This window comes from Choloepus didactylus, chromosome 1, assembly GCF_015220235.1.
Source record: "Choloepus didactylus isolate mChoDid1 chromosome 1, mChoDid1.pri, whole genome shotgun sequence".
In the NCBI taxonomy this organism is placed as follows: Eukaryota; Metazoa; Chordata; class Mammalia; order Pilosa; family Megalonychidae; genus Choloepus; species Choloepus didactylus.
The window spans coordinates 10,183,668-10,193,846 of NC_051307.1; the positions used below are offsets into that span (position 1 = coordinate 10,183,668).

The following is a 10,179-nucleotide window of genomic DNA, read 5'->3' on the forward strand; positions in this document are numbered from 1 at the left end:
TTAAGGCTTGAAGCTAATTACTGATGGCTCAGCTTGGTCCTATCAAGAATTGTATACAGAACACATAACTAATTTTTACAACTCAATAAGAAGAGGACACATAACTCAGTAAAAATAAAATATTATTAATAGACACTTCATAAAAGAAGATGTATTAAAGGCAATAAGCACATGAAAAAATGCTCAACATCATTAGTCATTTGTGAAATAAAAATTAAAACCACAATGAAATACTACTGCATGTCCACTAAATGGCTAAAACCAAAAAGACTAAAAATTCCAAGTGTTGATGAGGAGGTAGAGAAACTGGAACCCCTATGCATTGCTTATAGGTACATAAAATGGTACAGCCACCTTGGAAAACAGCTAGGCAATTTATTGAAATATAACACATACTAACATATGATCTAGAAATTCCACTCCATTCCCCATGAAAAATGAAAACATATGGCCACACAAAGACTTACAGACAAATGTTCACAGCATTATTATTCCTAATAACCCAAAACTGGAAGCAACCCAACTATTCATTGACTGGGGGATGGATAAGTGAAATGTGGTACACATTGCTTAGCAATAAAAGAAAAGAACTACTGATACATGTAGCACCATGGATGAACCTCAAAATCATTTAAGTGAAAAAAAAAAGTCAGACATGTATGATTCCATTTATGGGTAATTTCTAGAAAGGTAAAACAAATAGAGACAGAAAGAAGATCAGTGGCTGCCAGGGATGGAAGCAGGGGCAGTTTCCAAATGGGATAATAAAAGGTTTAGGGGTAATGGAAGGGTTCTAAAACTGGATTCTGTAAACATTTACTAAGACTTATCAAATGGTACCCTTAAAATTGGTGAAATTTATGGTAGATAAATTATATCACAAAAAAAAGCTCTTTAAAATGTATTGAGTGGGGGAATCTAAGATGGTGGCATAGAGAGGAGTGGAAGCTAAGTAGTCCCCCTGGAACAACTAAAAAAAAAACCAGAAACAACTAGTAAATAATCCAGAATAACTGCAGGAGGACAGACGTGAATGTCCAGTCATCATACACCAACCTGAATTGGGAGGAATGCCCGAGATCACAGCACAAAATCTGTAAGTAAGAACTGCGGATCCAAAATTAGGAGACCCCTCCCCCACAGCCCGAGCTACAAAGCCTCATGGTGCCAGAGAGAAGCTTTCTCCCAGCAAGCGAATATAGCTCAGCTGATCTCCAACTGGGGGTTTTAATTAGCAAGTGTGAACTGCTCACTACGAGGTGCGAATCCCCAACAAGTAGACAGAGGCTTTGGGTGACAACTGACTTTGGAAAGCTGGAGGGTCTCCTTGGACTAGCTCTGTTCCTTTTTCAACTCAGTGGAGAAAGCCTCGGCCATTTTGAATTCCCAGTTCTGTGACCCAGACAAGGGTGTGGCACAGGCAGAGAGAGACCACTGAAATGCTAATGACCTCCCCCTAAGGCATCCATCTTCTCTAAAGAGGAAAGGGGTGGGGCCCAGCTTTACTGCCTGCCTTTCATTCAGAACTTACACCAGTCAAGAATTATAGGCTAATCTTTGCATCAGGCAGACAGCCTCCCTGCACGGCCCGGCAGCCCTGGGCTTAGCTTGAGAGACGACGTGCACAGCCTTCCCTCAGCAGAGGTCCTGGAAGATCACAGCTGAGAAGGGAGGCCCGCTTGGAAAACCCAGGGACACTATGTCAATGCCAGTGGTATGTGGGTCAGTGACAGAAAATCTGGGGCAAAACTGAAATGAAGGCTTAGACTCTTGCAGCGGCCTTGAATCTCCAGGAACCTGGGGGATTTGAATATTAAAACCGCCCTTCCTCCCTGGCCACCCATACACACACCCCACATTCAGGGCAGACAGCTCCAGCAACACACCCAAACTGAGTTCTCCAACTGAACCCCACAAGAATCATTTCCCCACACACCACAGAGACAGAGTTGGGGAGAACTGACTGGAGGCATACAGGTGACTCACAGACACCACCTGCTGGTTAGAGAAAGTGTACGCCAACAAACTGTGTTTTTGAAAAATTAGATTGGTATCTTTTTTTTTACAACTTGAAAGAACCCTATCAAGCAAAGCAAATGCCAAGAGGCCAAAAACAACAGAAAATCTTAATGCATATGATAAAACCGGACAATATGGAGAATCCAACTCCAAACTCTCAAATCAAAATATCGGAAGAAACACAGTACTTAGCAAAATTAATCAAAGAACTACAATCAAGGAGTGAAAACATGGCAAAGGATTTAAAGGACATCAAGAAGACCATGGCCCAGGATATAAGCAACATAAAGAAGACCCTAGAAGAGCATAAAGAAGACATCGCAAGAGTAAATAAAAAAACAGAAGATCTCATGGAAATAAAAGAAATTGTTGGCCAATTTAAAAAGACTCTGGATATTCACAATACAAGATTAGAGGAAGTTGAACAACGTCGCAGTGTCCTAGAAGTCCACAGAACAGAAAATGAAAGAACAAAAGAAAGAATGGAGAAAAAAATTGAAAAAAACGAAATGGATCTCAGGGATATGATAGATAAAATAAAATGTCCAAACCTAAAACTCATTGGTGTCCCAGAAGGGGAAGAAAAGGGTAAAGGTCTAGAAAGAGTATTCAAAGAAATTGTTGGGGAAAACTTCCCAAACCTTCTACACAATATAAATACACAAAGCATAAATGCCCAGTGAACTCCAAATAGAATAAATCCAAATAAACCCACTCCGAGACATATTCTGATCAGACTCTCAAATACTGAAGAGAAGGTGCAAGTTCTGAAAGCAGCAAGAGAAAAGCAATTCACCACATACAAAGGAAACAACATAAGACTAAGTCGTGACTACTCAGCAGCCACCATGGAGGTGAGAAGGCAGTGGCATGACATATTTAAAATTCTGAGAGAGAAAAATTTCCAACCAAGAATACTTTATCCAGCAAAACTCTCCTTCAAATTAAAGGAAGAGCTTAAATTTTTCACAGACAAACAAATGCTGAGAGACTTTACCAATAAAAGACCTGACCTACTTCAGATTCTAAAGGGAGCCCTACCAACAGAGAAACAAAGAAAGGAGAAAGAGATATAGAGAATTTTAACAGACATATATAGTACCTTACATCCCAAACACCAGGACACTCATTTTTCTCTAGTGATCATGGATCTTTCTCCAGAAGGGACCATAAGCTGGGACATAAAACAAGCCTCAAGAAATTAAAAAAAAAAAAATTGAATATACTCAAAGCGCATTCTCCAACCACAATGGAATACAAATAGAAGTCAATAATTTTTGAACTGTAACTCCACTATTTACTTCCTACATGATATAAATTACACGAACTCTAATGACAAATCAGTGGTTTTGAACTCAAGTATAAAATATTTAATTTTAGACAACTATTATAAAGGTGGGGGAATGGAGGAGTATAGGAACATAGTTTATGTGTCCTACTGAAGTGAAGGTGGCATCAAAAAAAAACAAGATTGATATGGATTTAAGAGGTTAATTTTAACCCCCACAGCAAACACAGAGAAATTATCAGAGAATATAACCATAGAGATGAAATGTAGAATTTGGGTTAAGAGAAATGGGGGAAGGGGCAATGGGGAGTTAAGAAATGAGTGTGGAGTTGCTGTTTGAGGTGAAGGGAAATTTCTAGTAATGGATGGTGGGAAAGAGCATTACAACATTCTAAATGTGATTAATCCCACTAATGGAAGTCTAGGGAGGGGGTGGAATGGGAAGATTTAGGCAGTATCTATGTTTCCACAACTGAAAAAAAAAACAGTCTAGATAGATGACGATTGAATGTTAAGGATGAACTTGGATGGGGTTGGAGGATAGAGGACAGGTGGCTCAAAGGGACACAGTTGAAACATAAGGTAAAGAAAATATAGAATGTAAGTTTTGTATCATTGTTGAATCTCTTGTACTTCTTAGCTGCGCTTAATGGGATTGCATAAAAGAATGTTTTTGTTCATGGGAAGTGTATATGTGAATTATAGTGTATGTTCAAGGATGTGTGCAGCTAGCTCTCATATGTTCAGAAGACAGAGCAATAGATGATGGATGATAGGGAGGGAGGGAGGGAGGGAAAGAAATAGCGATGTGACAGCATGTTAAAGTTGGTGGATTGGGGTATCAGGGGAGGGGGGTCAGGGTATGATGGAATTCTGTGTATGGGATTAGTATTGTTTTTGCAACTGTTCTATAACTTTGAATTTATTTCAGAATAAAAAAATTAAAAAATTAAAAAAAATGTATTGAGTGAAAGAACACTTACCACATAAAAGTATCTACTATATGATTCTACTCTATGAAGTTTTAGAGTAAGCAAAACTAATTTGTGGTGAAAATATCAGAATAGTGGTTGCCTCTGCGTCTTTTGGGTGCAGGTGAACAGGAAAGGAGTATAAGGGACCCTTCTGGAGTGATGATAATTTCATAAAGTGTTTGGTTACACAAGTGTGTGCATTTGTCAATTCACTGGTTATGCACTTCAGACTTGGGCATTTCAATCTATAAAAATTTTACCTAAAAAATAAAAACTTTAAATAAATATTGAACTCTAGTTAATGATACCCATGCTGAAATGCTTAGGGGTGAAGTCTACTCATGTCTGAAATTTACTCTGAAAAGCATTAACAATTTTTATTTTAAGAGGGATTGATAAATGGATAGAAGGATGATAGATGGATAAATATGTGATAATAGAAATAAAGCAAAATGTTACTTGTATAATCAAAATGGTGAATCTCAATGTTCACCATGATGTCCTTTCATCTTTTCTGTGTTTTTGAGATTTTTCGTAGTAAAATGTTATCGGAAAATGGGCATGAATAAATACTACCTATTTAGAATTAACAAAAAATCAAATTTGAACATGATAAAGCCATTAGATCCAACCACCAATCTTCTAGAAAAAAATAAATGACAGAAACATGATAAATGCCATCCTGAACTGTGGGAAACTCTATTGGACAAGCAAGCCAGTTTCTTCAAAATAATTTTGAAGGAAAAATAAAAGAGATGGGAGGGGGAATCTATGAGATTTAAAGAGGTTTAAGAAATATGTTAACCAATTCCAACATAGAACCTTCTTTGGACATTTATTAGACAGAAATTTGAACACTGACCTAATAGTAGATTATTTAAAACAATTAATTCTTTACATGTGATAATGGTATTATATTTATGTTTGATTAAACTTCTTATGTTTAGGGATACATATTGAAATATTTACAGGTGACATAAAATGCTGAGCTTGGCTTCAACATAATACGGAGGGGGAATGAATCAAGATTGGCTATAAGTATAGTTGCTGAACCTGAGTAATGGGTACATGTAAATTTATTACACAATTCTATTGTATATATTTAAAATTTTGTGTAATAAAAAGTTTAAAAAGTGGAATTAAAAAATAGGGGGGAAGATCCATTCTCATTTATAATACAAGAAATGCAAATTAAAACATATTTTTACACCAACTTGATAAGTTTTTTAAACAGCAGTGCTCAATTTTACTTGGTAATATATAGTTGTGTTTCTGCCTCACCTCTATACATACTCACAGAATGCCAAAAAGATGGAATATTTAAATGCAAACAATATCATAAAAGAAGTCTGAAATTAGAAAGATTGACATATTTAATAACATAGTCAAAGACATCATAGACAAATTAAAAAACAAAGGGAAAACTGGAAAACATCTTTTCAATATATAAAACTGCCAAGGGGTGGTTATCTTAACATGAAAGGCTCTTGAAAAATTAGTAAAAGAAGTATTCAACTGCATTAGTAATATTATTTTTAAGTATTTGGTAAGTAAATAAGTTTATTTGTAGAATTTTATACCTTTTGAATATCTTTGACATTTTATAATAAGTTTAAGATGGTGAAAACAAAAACAATATAAAAAGAACAGCCCAGTAGAAAATGGCAAACATGTAAAAGGTTGCTCTTAATAAAAGTAATCAGCTGATGTTCACAAATTAAAGCAAAACTGACACATAAGGCTGGGTGGGAAACGGGCACTCTGATATAATTGCTTGGGGGCAGGTACAACCTTTCCTGGAGGGCAATTGAAAATATGCAATGTAATGTAAAATATGCATACATTTTGACCTAGTAAATCTAGTTGTAAGAATTTATCCTACAAAAGTAACTGGAGAAGAACATCAGATAACTAAACACAAAATTTTTACTGTAGCTTTTATTTTAATAACTTACTTTTAAAACCAGAAATAATCTATGTCCATTCAACAGGGGCTTGGTTAAATGAACAAGGTTGCATCACTCCAGGGGGAGTACACAACCATTAGAAAAGACAAAGTAAGGCCATGTGTGTTCATTTGAAAAGAATGTTCATGACATATTGACAAATGAACAACAACAAGAAAACAGCTTCAGTAATTAACTTTGTATAATAAACATATAGTATCCCATTTTTGCATCCTTTTTTAGTATGTCATTTTATTGCTTATATATAAAATTCTAGAAGCATAACTCCAGAGTGTTGGTCATAACTAACCAGGAGTGATTTCTGGGAATGTTCACTTCCTCCTTACATATTCACTTTATTTGGCGGGTTTATTTTAATAAGAGTATATTACTTTAATAATCTGAAGAAACAAGAGGTTCTGTGAATACATCTTCCATCTCTCGCTTCACTCAACCAGCATCCAAGGTCTTATCTTCAGCTGAAAAGGAGGTCCTTGTTCTCAGAGGGGCCAGGCCCAGAGCCCCATTCCAAAGCAGGTTGATTCCACGACCTGCCACCAGGAGCATCTGGCCACAGGGACTCAGCCTTCGAGCCAGCTGGCCACCTCTGAGGTCGCCAGCACAGCGAGACAGGGTTGGGAGGAATTAACTCTGGGGTTACAAACTCAGAAGCCAAGGGGGCAGGGCCAGGCCGGGTCCATGAAGGAGGGGCCAGGCTTGTGGGGTGCAGCACTTGGTGGAGACAGGAGAGTTGGGAGTGGAGGTGCAGCCATCACGGAGCCACCTGGGCCCTTGGCAGCCTCAAGTTCCCAGAGGGGCTGCGGGGCTACGCATTTGAGGCACTTGGTCACCCTTCCTCCTTTGGGACCTGTATAAGGAACTCCCACAGCGAAAGGAAGCCCTGAAGTGTCTCTGTTACTCAGAATCTAAGAGTCTACATAACAATTATCATTGGACAAACCAAAGGGTCATAGTAGATACCAAGAATTCTTATTTTTATTATTACTCTTTTTTTTAGTTTTCTTGACTTCTCAAGAAAAATACCATGGAATTGGATTGGCATAAACAATGGGAATTTAGTAGCTTACAGTTCTGAGGCTAAAAGAAAGTCCAAATCGAGGTGTCATCCAGGTGATGCTGTCTTCCTGAAGACTGGCGTCCTGGGGCTGGCCGCTGGCGATCCTTGGTCCTGGGCTGCTCTGTCACATGGCAGCATACATGGTGGCCTCTCCTGACCTCTCCTTTCTTTTCCAGGTTCCACTGACCTTCAGCTTCTTGATTCCTGGGGCTTTTCTCCCTAAGTTTCATTCTGCTTACAAAGGACTCCAGTAATAGGATTAAGACCCATCCTGGGCCACACCTTAACTGAAAGGACCTCATCAGAAGGTCCTATATACAATGGGTTCACAATCACAGGACTGGATTAAATTTAAGAACATGTTTTTTGGGGTACATACAGCTCCAAAGTGCCACACTCTTAATGCTTTTTTCCCTTATCACATGTAACTTATTCGTTGATTTTGAAAATACTCTTTTTTTCACATTTCAATGATTCTTATATTAGAATTATCCTACAGCCTCAGTGGGTCTATTTATTGTCATGGTGTCTCTTTTCATTCTTCCATCATAGCTATTATGAATTAATGATCCAGTTGACAATTGATAGAATCTTAGACTAAAGGACATAAGGTAGTAGGCATTGAATGAATGTTTATTTTAATTAAAAAGAAGTCTTACCCTGAAACCATAAACAGCTAGTACTAGGAGGCAAATGAAAAGCCAATTCAGATGGACACAATTCCTCACAGGTGCCATCTTTCTAACAGCTTCATCACTTGGGGCTTAACCCTCTGGAGTGACATTGTAAGAGCATTCCCTCCAAAGACCACCTGGCTGGCCTGTGTTGAATCAAAGGGCAGAGAAGTAAACACTCTAGACAGCCCCAACATCTGGAGAGGGGGTGCCAAGGTGAGGAGCTACAGGTTCCATAGGAAAGTATAGGTTAGAGGCCTGAGAGAGCAAAATATTTCTATGTTCACAACACATGAAAGATAGCAACAGTGACATTTTATATAGCTTAACTTAGTAATGGGTTTCCCACTATCTTTCTCATTCACCATTCCTCATTTTATAGAAACATTTCAGCATCTCCCTTCCCTGCAGTTTCAAAAAGATGCCTGAATATTGATTTTATTTTATTGTAGATAATATAGGCGTTAAAGGCATTTCCCCCTATGTCCAGTTGTCTACCCAGAAGTTCAATGTCGACTCCTAGTCACATGTTTGAACAACCAGTAATCTCTTTCAACATGACCAAGAACAACTCTGCAAACAAGATGATCACTATACATCGAAGATACAGTCACGCCAAATTCACAGCGGATTGGTTGAAAATCCTCACTGACACTTTCAACCGAAAACCTTGCCCGGGATATGCTACCAAACAAAAACCTGCTTTAGAAATTAACAGATTTGGTTTTAGAATCGAAGAGCTTGACACTCTTTCTGAAGAAGAACAGAACCCAAGCAGGCCCTAGAATCAAGCCAAGCCAATAGACAAGACCCCCTCCCCTCCACGCAGAGATTCAAGATAGAGAAGCCAGATGGTGCCGACCCCCCGTACCTCTTCCCAACTATGCGCTCTCATCAAGGCATTCAAGAACAACTCGTACTCTGGGATTGATTCCAGAGAACAACTTGCTAAAGAAATTGGGGTTTCAGAGTCAAGAGTCCAAATTTGGTTTCAAAACCAAAGATCTGGATTCCTTGTCCAGAGAAAAAGAGAACTTGATGAGATCTTAGTACAAATACAAGGGACACAATCTCTGAGATGAGAGTTCAAGGCATAGAAGCAACAAAAAATATCACCAACTTCACTAGCCACTGTTTCATTTCTCTGCAACCAGACTGAGGGGGCACAGAAACTAGATCAGTGTATTTGATATCATCATTCTGAGTCCGTCTTTCTCTCTCTTCCAGGAATGCACTCTTCCTCTGAGACTGCAAGTTAAGCATTCCAGAAACAGTAAGCAAGACTTCAGGAGGCAAAGACAGGTCCAAGAGGCACTCCAGAGCACTGATGACCCAGCCCGGATCTAGAGTTCAGCAGAGGTGAGGACAGTGAAAATAAAATGAATATATGTCATTCTGTAATCATCACAGTAATAAATGATTTGGGGAAAAACCATCAGTGCATATAAAAATCTAAGGTGAATATTTTTTGAAGAACAAGATACGTATTGTCTCAAAGAATCGACCCACGGATTACTTATTAATTACAAAAGGAAAACTGTAAATTTTCAATGGAGAAACCTGATGGAATCCACCTTAACCAAATGCTAGAAATTCGCTTTACCAAAAATAATACAGACTGACATGAGGTGCCTCCTGAAATGAAGCATCAAAGAAAGACACAATATCTTTTCTGTGGTATTACCGCCAAAAGTGCTCATGCTTAATTTAATCACAAGGAAACACCAGACAAGCAAAATTGAGAGACATTCTACAAAGTAACAATGGATTGAATAATTGCAATAAGGATGGAGAGAAAGTATGCTAACTCAGAAAGTCTCTGAAGAGTTCTCTTCTGTATGTAGCATGTGCTACCATTTATGCGAGAAAGGACACAAATTCAGAGACCTGCTGAGAAACTGGTAACATTAGTTATCCCTTGGGAAGAGAGGTGGAAAATTGGGGTGGGAGATAGAACTGTTTTTTCAATTTAATATATATATATATATATACACACACACACACACACATATATATATTACTTTGCAAATAGCTCAAAATTTCTCATTTTAACCACTTTTAAGTATACAATTCATTGGCATTAATTCTATTCGCAATATTGTGCTACCATCACTAACATCCATTACCTCAACTTTTTTATCACCTCAAACAGAAACTCTGCACCCATTAAGCAATAACTCCCCCTTCCCCGCACACTCCA

General features: G+C 38.1%; 1 pseudogene; it reads left to right on the plus strand.

Moving 5' to 3' along the window:
- Positions 1-8,536: 8,536 nt before the first annotated feature.
- Positions 8,537-9,061, plus strand: LOC119542846 (annotated as a pseudogene).
- Positions 9,062-10,179: the final 1,118 nt, after the last annotated feature.